Raw genomic sequence first — 10000 nt, 5'->3', positions numbered from 1 at the left:
GTGGGGAGGCATTCATTAGTGTTAATGTTAGTGATTTTACTATTATTATTATTGATCTACCCTTATTGCCATAGGTGGAGATCTTGTATCTGTCAGTATAATTATTATAATTAAGAACTTCACATTGTGGATCTCTTATTGATGTTGTAGATATTATTTCTTTCCTTTATCTTTCAAGGGAGGGGGGAAGATCTAGAAGGCTGGCATTCCAAGACCGTGAGAGAGAGAGACAAAACTTTCAGGAGTGATCAGCGATCGCCCGAGGAGGAAGCGATTGCGGGGGGGAAGGTAAGGACAATTTTGACCAACTGGATCCATTCGGCATTACGGTTTGACCAGCTAAATAGGTATCGTATTAAGTACTTGTACTTGGACAGTTGTTATTAAGTACAGTTTTTGAGTACTTGCACTTGGAGTTTTAAAAAATAGAATACTTTTGCTTGTACAGTACTTAAGTAAAGCCACCTGAACTTGGACCTAAACCTGAATTATTGCTGACAAGAAAATGGACACCATATAAATTATTTAAAAGTCTGATTAAACTAATTGACCCAGACATGATATTTGGAGTTATTTATGACCAGATCAGTAGCAGGATGCATACAAACTTGCCCCACCTCCCCCTCCCCCTCGCCACCGTTCTATGAGTGAAGGGGGTCCACGTTCAGGCACTTTGATTAATACGGTACTTGATTTGGGCTTAGACTATTCTCGTAACAGAAAGGAAACTAGGATATTTCTTATTGTGTCCTCTCTCTCTCTCTTTCTAGAGAGAGAGAGAGAGAGAGAGAGAGAGAGAGAGAGAGAAACATATGTAAAAAATATTTTGTCCTCTCGGAGACCTCTCCATCTAAGTAAAAAAAAAAAAAAGCCTCCACTCTCCACTTTTAACCAACTTAGCAATGTCTTTACCAACTCAGACACAAACATTGAGGGGGCGGCCCCCCCCCTCCTCCTGGTGGGGACATCCCTGGGAGTGATGTATCTTGATTGCTGACCTCTTTTGGCACAACTTTTTCTTTCCCTAACACTAGCACCGCATTAACGCCCTGTATATATATATATATATATATATATATATATATATATATATATATATATATATATATATATATAAATATAAATTCCATTAAAAAAAAAAAACTGAAATTCATACCAAATGTCCCTTAATAAGGTCTACAATGATAAATATATATTCATATGAAATGTGGAGTTCTTTGAATTTTGCTTCATTAGTTTCATAATTCTAGTTCTTCTTCTTATTATTATTATTATTATTATTATTACATTGTAGTAGGTGGGGGCGCTCACCATCCACCCATTTGATGTAGTGCTGCTCTCGGGTGTCTGCCCTTTCCTCTCCTCCATCCTTCTTTCCATCCATCCTCTTCTTTCTTTCCTTTATTCTATCCTCTTTCTTCTGCCTGCGGGTGACTTTACACTCTCTCTTGTGTCTTTCTTTCCTTCATTATTTCCTCTTCCTTCTGCCTGTGGGTGACTCTACACTGAGTGGCAAGCCAAATGGTTTCCTGTACACCAGGAAACCATTTACTACGCTGGGTGGTAACCATATAACCAAATTTAGGCTCCTGGTGGTTTAGTGGGTAATAAGGTGCTCCAGTCGGATTGAACCGGTGAAGGTTTATATCCAAGGGATGGTTGGGGTTTATTGCTCACGTAATGCCACTCAGGGATGAGTGAGGCTTGTCACTCTCATCTTAAATGCCAGGACCAACTTTCCTAGCCCTGGGCTCCTTATGGGGCAACGTAGTATTAGATGATGATGATGATGATGATGATGATGATGATATGATGATGATGATGATGATGATGATGATGTTGATGATGATGATTATGATGATGATGATGATTATGATGATGATGATGATGAATATTATTCCGTCACTTTTCGCCTCCAATTTTCATCATACTTACTGATGATATACAGTACCATGACCCCATTCTAATGACTCAGTTTCAGTGACCTTGGCCTACTTTTCAAGGTTACAGATCCAAAAGTCTAAAAAAATCATGAATTTTCAATCTTAGTTTTAACCCAGACTATTATAGATCCATGACCATGGAAGGAAATCCCATTATAACAATATTCTCCAAACAATTGCAGGGATAAAAATTAGAAAATCGTTGATGAGTGACATTATTATATTTTGTACACCCTACTTTTCAATTGCTCTTCCATATAAGAAAAAAACATTACATGAGACACTTCTTGGCTCTAGATGTTTTGTCTGGTCCTGAACCAGGTCTGTATACTTTTTGGTGGCAGTTTGATCAACGGTTTTTGTGTTATTACAAAATAACATAAGTCGTGACTGTCAGCAATATCCTCATTGGTGATCAGTAACTGTCTCTGAGAGTAGCAGTCTTCTAATTATTATTATTATTATTATTATTATTATTATTAACTGTCATTCCCGAGTGCTTCACCCGTGACGTACGCCCCACCTCCCGTTGTCATCGAGAGCATAAGGCCTGATCGCTGCAGCCTATTGATTACCGCAAAACACCAAGGAAGTGGCTGCGGCTTGATGTCCCATTAAATCACCAAAACTGCCCGTCTTCTATTTCTGACCCAGTCCTGGACCAGACCATGGACATGGCTGTTGATCCTCCTGTGACCACCACCAGCTGCCAGTGACTGGTGAGGGGCAAGACTCTTCTTCTGACTCCACTTCCATGGCCGAGGATGCATTGACCGACTCCTCGGCCACAGCGGATGTCCGTGAGCCCTCATCTCTAGCAGCGAAGGGTGCCCCATCTCACCCTTCACTCAAGACCTCTAAAGTTCGGCTCAATGTGCCTGCCTACCAACACCTCCTGACTTGTAGGCCACACCCAGTCGTGCCAGTCCAGAGAATCGTCCTATAAGACCCTTTACGATCTCCAGGTAGACGACCTGGGTGAGTGGGTTCCATCTAGCATGATTGTCCAGGGGGAGACTGTACATCTTGCCAGTGTTAAAGCCTTTTATTTCATGCTTCCTGACCGCCTGGCTGACTTGTCTCCTGCCTTGTATTTTTTTTTCTTTTTGTCTTTATGAGTGTTATATATGGCCTAATGCCTCTAAAAGTGGGCAGTGCTCACAAAGCCCTAAATAACTAACTACCAACAGATAGTTATGACAAAGCTTCGTTGTTATGGCTACACAATATGAACAGGTAATGAGTAATTGTTGTAGATGTTATTACCAGCAGTGACTGCAAAGCTGGTATTGTTCTCATTTTGTGTGTGTGTGTGTGTGTGTGTGTGTGTGTGTGTGTGTGTGTGTGTGTGTGTGTGTGTGTGTGTGTGTGTGTGTTAGCACATAACTTCGCAACTTCTCAAGATATCATCAAAAAATTTTACAGGTGTGTAGCAGAAAAAAAAAAAAATCACGATTTTGAAATTGGTGAAAGTAGGTCAAGGTCTGTCTGTCAGTTACCACGATAGCTTCGCAACCGCCCAAGATATCATCACAAAATTTTACAGGTGTGTAAAGGCTATCCATTCTTGATATCTCAGTAAGCCACGTCCCCTTCCCCCAGCACCTAACAGTTATCTTACTGCTGGCAAGGCTGTAAGTTATCACTGTCTGATCACAGAGCTGCTAACAACTCATAACAATATTTATCACGTGATATAAAACTTTTTCAATACCTGTAGATCTCAGGTTATTTGTGCTACATAATTTTCCCATACACCACTATTTTCGTGAGTGTTTTGTCTGTGGAAATTAATATCCAAAAGGTAGAGAAAGGCTAAAGCAATAAAATAAGGGCGAGAATAGGTTAAAGAATGGCTAAAAAATGTTGATACCACTATTTACTTATCACTGATTTTTACAGCAACTATCGAATCAATTCAAGAATACCTGTAGATCTGCAGTTATTTGTGCTACATAATTTTCCCTTACACCACTATTTTCATGTTTTGTCTGTGGAAATTAATTTCCAAAAGGTAGAGAGAGGCTATAGTAATAAAATGAGTGCGAGAATAAGATGAAGAATGGCTTTAAAATGTTGATACCACTTTTTACTTATCACTGATTTTTACAGCAACTACTGAAACAATTCAAGAATCAAGTAAGAACTGTCAGAAAAAAAATTATCATTACCATCATCACTTCAAATTTTATGAAAAGTATGAGTGCATATGGGCCTGGTAGTGAAAGGGATGAAGAAGAGAGGGTGTCTTTTTGGAATGATGTTGATGAGTGTCTGCAAAGTTCTGGAGCGAATGTGAATTTGGTAATGACGGAAGATCTGAATGCTGGAGTGGGAAATGTAGCAGTTGGAGGTGTAGTTGGTATGCATGGTGTGCATGGAAAAAATGAAAACCGGGAACGAATGATAGAGATGTGTGTTGAGTGAGAGATGGTGATTGGAAATACCCTGTTTGAGAAGAAAGAAATTTATAAGTATACATGAGTGAGACAGGAGGGTGGAAGGGTTGTTGAGAGAGCACTGATGGACTATGTGGTTGTGTCCAGGAATGTAATAGGAAGATTGCTGGATGAAAGAGTTCTGAGAGGGGAGGGTGGAGGTATGTCTGACCACTATCTGGTGGAGGGAAAGTTAAGCGTATGTAAGAGATGGGTGAGAACTAGGAGAGTTAGGTGCGGCAGGAAGGTTTTGAACGTGAGTGAGTTGGATAAAAGAGAGAAAAAGATAGAGTATCAGGAGAAATTGAAAGATGAGTGGAACGCAGTGAAAAATCAGGAAAATGGCAGTGTAGAGGAGGAATGGCAGTTGTTTAAGAGTGATGTGGTGGGGCATGCAGATGAGGTGTGTGGTGTGAGACAAGTGGGTGGTGGTGTATGAAAGGGAAGTGAATGGTGGTGCGAGGAAGTACGTATGGCTGTGGCTGAGAAGAGACGTGCATATGAAGTGTGGTTGCAGAGGAAGGATGAGGTGTCATATGAGGGGTATAAGGAAAAGAGGAACAGGGCTAGAAGAGCTGTGTGTGATGCTAAAGTGGCAGCAGATGAGAGGTGGGGTAGGCGGTTGACTGAGAAATTACAACAGAATAAGAAAATGTTTTGGAAGGAGGTGAAAAGAGTGCAAAAGGGAGAATCTGGGCAGGAAGAGTGAGTAAAAGCAAAAGATGGAAGGATGTTAACTGAGATGGATGCAGTAAGGAAGAGATGGGTGGAGTATTTTGAGAGATTGTTAAATGTAGAGGAGGAAAGGGAGGCTGAGACTGTGGCGGATGGAAGGGTGCAAGGAATAAATGTGTTGGCAGAGTTGAATGATTCTTTGATCACGAAGGAGGAAGTGCACGAGGCAGTAAAGGAGGTGAAGACAGGGTAAGCTGCAGGTATGGTTGGGTGTGCTGTGGAATGCCTGAAGGGTGGTGGAGTGACTATTGTTGACTGGTTAGTAAGATTGTTGAATGTGTGCTTTGTGAATGGTATGGTGCCAGTTGACTGGGCATGTGCTTGTGTGGTCCCATTGTATAAAGGTAAGGGTGATAAGCATGAATGTACTAGCTTTAGGGGTATAAGTCTGTTGAGTGTTGTAGGTAAGGTATATGGTAGTGTTGATTAAAAGAGTTAGAGAGGGTACAGAGGAAGTGATTGGTGATAAGCAGTGTGGCTTTAAGAGAGGGAGGGGATGCGTGGATCAAGTGTTTGCTGTGAGACAGGTGTGTGAAAAGTATTTAGTGAAAGGTAAGGATATGTTTTGGGCATTCATGAATTTAGAGAAAACGTATGATAGAAATGATAGGGAGGCTTTGTGGACCGTTTTAAGATCGTATGGACTTGATGGTAGGTTACTAAAAGGGGTGAAAAGTTTTTATGTTAGTAGCAGAGCATTTGTAAGAGTGGGAAATACTGTGAATGACTGGTTTCACGTGAGAGTGGGGCTGCGGCAGGGATGTGTTATGTCGCCTTGGTTGTTTAATAGTTATATGGATGGTGTTGTAAGCGAGGTAAATGCAAGAGTGTTAGGTGGAGGGCTGAGTCTGGTGAATGTTGATGGCAGAGAGTGGAATCAGAAGCAGCTGCTGTTTGCAAGTGATACTGCACTGGTGGCTGCTTTAGAAGAGAAATTGAGACAGTTGGTAGACGAGTTTGGAAGGGTGTGTGAAAGGAGAAAATTGAAAGTACATGAGAATAACAGTAAAGTGATGAAGTGTACGAGGTTAGTAGACGGTAGGAGGATGAATATAGTTTTGAATGGTGAGTTGCTTGAGGAGGTAGAACGTTTTATGTATTTAGGGTCACATGTTGCTGTGGATGGAAGAAGAGATGCAAAAGTGAAGTTCAGAATAAATGAAGTAGGAAAGGTGCTTGGAGGAATGAAAAAAGTGTTTAGATTTCGTTCCCTTAGAATGGATGTAAAAAGAGAGCTCTATGAGGGTGTTGTGGTACCAACTGTTTTATATTGGGCAGAAACATGGAATATGGGTGTAGCAGAGAGGAAACGTTTGAATGTCATGGAGGAGTGTCTGAGGAGTATGTGTGGAGTGACACATATGGATCGAGTAAGAAATGATGAAGTGCAAAGGAGAACTGGAGTTGTGCGGGAGATGGCTGATCGAGGTGAGCAGAGAGTGTTGTGATGGTTTGGGCGTATGGAAAGAATGGATAATGAGCGATTGGTGAAATACATAACTAGGTCTGATGTGAGAGGTGTAAGGCTGAGAGGAAGACCACGAAGAGGATGGATGGACAGTGTGAAGAGAGCATTAGATGCGAAAGGGATGTCTGTTGAGCAAGGAAGAGTGGCTGTGCATCAGAGAAATGAATGAAGAGAAACTGTGAATGAATAAATGATGACGCAGCCCTGAGGGAATATTCTCCCGCATTTGTCTGATCAGCTGATCAGGTCAGGTGTGGGTAAAGGGATGGGTCTATTATGATGTGGCATGGGTAAAACAGCTCTGCTGTCAAGCCCTGCTGCGGATGTCACTGATTGCACTGTGCAGTTGACCCTCATGCTGTGTGGTGCAGTGAGGATCTGTCCCTTCTTCCCTTTGGGGCTAAGATGCGAATGAATGTGTTTGAGTGGATGAGTGAATTGGGAGTGTGTCGTCCTGTCTCGGCTACCTCCCTTTCCGGGGGGGAAGCAGCCTAGGTATGTAGACAGATAGATGGCAAAGCTGAGATAAAGAATTTTTTATTGAAAGATTTGTGAGTACATTGACTTGTATGTTTGGGCGGTGTGCCCTGCTACCTCTCCCTCTCTTGTCTCTGGGTACTGCATTCCTCACCCCCCGTCTCCCGCTCTCTCTCTCTTAATTAATGTACAGTGGTGTTCAGGCAGCTGAGGCTGAGTTGCACTGAGCGACAGTTGGCAACACGAGAGAGAGAGAGAGAGAGAGAGAGAGAGAAGGGGGGGGGGACTGCAGTGCACAAAGACAAGCAAGTGAGAGGTGGTAGGGCACACCATCCAAAAATATAATTCGATGTGCTCGCAAATCCTTGCATAAAAAATCCTCTACCTCCTCTAGCACAAATAACTGCAGACTGACAGGTATCAAAACATTCTTATATCATGCAATGAATGTTGTTAAGAGATGTTAGCAGCTCTGTGGTCAGATGGTAAGTGATCACCTACAGTCCTGCATGCAGTACGTTAACTGTCAGGCACTACGGGAAGGGGGCGTGGCTAACTGAAATATCCAGAATGGACAGCTTATAGTAGAGATGAAAATCTCTTATGAGTTCGAAAGAGGTGAAAGTGGGTCAAGGTCATGGTCAAGGTCATATTCCGAGCCGAGCTAGATATGTATCGGCTAGCAGCTGGTGCGATTCTCTCCTTGGGGAGGCCTGTTATTATTATTATTATTATTATTCACCAGAGTTTAGATGCACTCATTTGCTCTTATTCAGATGAATCTGTTACTACTACACTACTATTGTTACTACTACTACTACTACTACTACTACAATACTTCTACCATTACCGTAAAAAAAAATTTAAAACAAATATTTTCAAATATTATGAAGTCGTATACAAAAAGACTCTGGGGAAAAAAATGTATGGTGTTCGTATTCATGCTAGTAGCCAAATAACGGCTAATAACTGTAAACAGACGCTAATAAAACACCACACAGTTCTGATCCAAGCAAGGTACGTAAAAATACCCCCCAAAATTTACAATCCCCTTATTAAATTTATTATTTCATATTTATTTAATGGCATCTTTATCCAGGGTGTTGTTCCCCTGTTCAGAAATGTGTATGAAATGGATGTATTGGAGAAAGTATGGATGATATAACATCTCATAATATGGGTACAATGACGTGAGGATAGGAGGGGTCCATGTATTTTCTTTGGATTTTAGTTCATTTGTCATACGGGTGTGAGATTGATGTAGACTGTTATTTTTTTTTTTTTCATTAGAGACATTTGAAAAGTATTATAAGTATATAACTTAAAAGTGTTTTATATATTTTACCTGACACTGAACTTTTTCTATTTTCTCATTGTGTTTTATTACTCTATCTTTTATCATTTTATAATTTTATACTATACAACTTTTATTTTTGATTATTTTTCATCTTTTTATTAAAGGATAATTTTACTCTATTGGTTCCAATATTACAAATCATTTATATTTTCAAAATATTAGTTTTCAATCATTTTATAATTAGACATTCTAGTAATATCTTTTATATGTGTGTGATGGGTTGAACTTCATGATCTTTCTCATTTTTTTATATTGTTATTTTTCATATATTTTTTTAAATTGAATACAAAAACTCTCAATTATCCATCGGCACAACATCCAGCCCAACGCACTATCAAGCGCAGCTATCTTGGCTCCATTAAAGAAATATCTGGCTAAATTATGCAACATCCAGTGCAGAAATGGGATGTAACTGGCGGTCCAATGCAATATCCAGCACTGAGGAATCTCAACCAGCTCGTTAGTGGTAGCTAACCCGTGCCAGGGGAAATCTCAAAAAGCAGGAGCCAATGAAAATGCCCACTACACACCAGCCAATCAGAAACCGTCATGGGCATGGCTTATCCAGTGCATCAAGAATACTGCCACGCTCTCATTCTCGCCTCTGGATGTCGTTGAATCAAGACGTGCTTGTGTACTCCACTCTTCTGACCATGTGGTCACAAAACCCTGGTGCTTTGACTAATTCTGTGGTGTCCTATGTTCGAGCTACTTTACTGTATTGTTTTGGAAAGCTAATGGTTCATGTCCTAGTTATCCACTGAGATTGTTAACCCGTCACGTCCTGAGCTATTTTGCAACTCTGACAACCCCCAATCCCGAGGTATTTTCAAAAAAAAAATTTTTGGCTAAAACCTCCACTTTTTGTGAGAAACATCGAAAATTCATAGGAAAATCGCTCACCTGAGGTTTAAAATACTCGATCCAGGTAGGAGTACCTCCTTACCTGACTGGGTTTTCTAACAGGCTGGCACCAAAGAAAACGCGTTCTATGGGAGGGTAACTATTTCACACAACTCATAAACGGTATTTATTTATTTACTTGGTACGAGTTTACATGTAGTACGAGAGTATATTGGTTTTCAAACAGTAATATAGGCATGATAAGCATTGTTTCACTCACTAACTCATCACCATACCTGACCTTCTTTTGCCACATTACCTGATCATTATTTCTGACTGTTTCTTCTTCTAATGTTATGTAAACTTTGTCCTCCACATTGTCATCGATTGGGGAATCACTCTGGCCCTGAATATCTTTACTGGCCAGGTCACTGGTAACAGGTGAATTGCCGAGACAATGGCGTGAGGGGGGGAGGGGGGAGGTTATGTGGTGTAAGGCATTGTCCCTGCTTGGCATCTTGTAGAGGAATAGAGGAAGGTGTCCCGTATATACGTACGAAAAATCACGCACAAAAATTGAAAATTGTGCAAATTAGGGACCTTGCAATTGCACGACGTACCAGTACATCGCCGGGACTGGCAAATGCAAAATGTTGCAACGTACCCATATGTCGATGGGACGGGGCAGGTTCCCTGTGCTGTATTGTTTTTGAGTGCGAACCCCCCAATGCCATTTCTC

General features: G+C 41.0%; 1 protein-coding gene across 1 annotated transcript in view; it reads right to left on the bottom strand.

Moving 5' to 3' along the window:
• LOC145393997 (organic cation transporter protein-like) overlaps positions 1-10000 on the bottom strand; it is a 114449-nt gene that overhangs the window by 25601 nt on the left and 78848 nt on the right. The window lies entirely within an intron of this gene.

This window comes from Coenobita brevimanus, chromosome 3 (genome assembly GCF_032717465.1).
Source record: "Coenobita brevimanus isolate Jiangsu-jjx chromosome 3, ASM3271746v2, whole genome shotgun sequence".
Lineage (NCBI taxonomy): Eukaryota > Metazoa > Arthropoda > Malacostraca > Decapoda > Coenobitidae > Coenobita > Coenobita brevimanus.
This window is presented reverse-complemented; position numbering and strand designations above follow the sequence as displayed.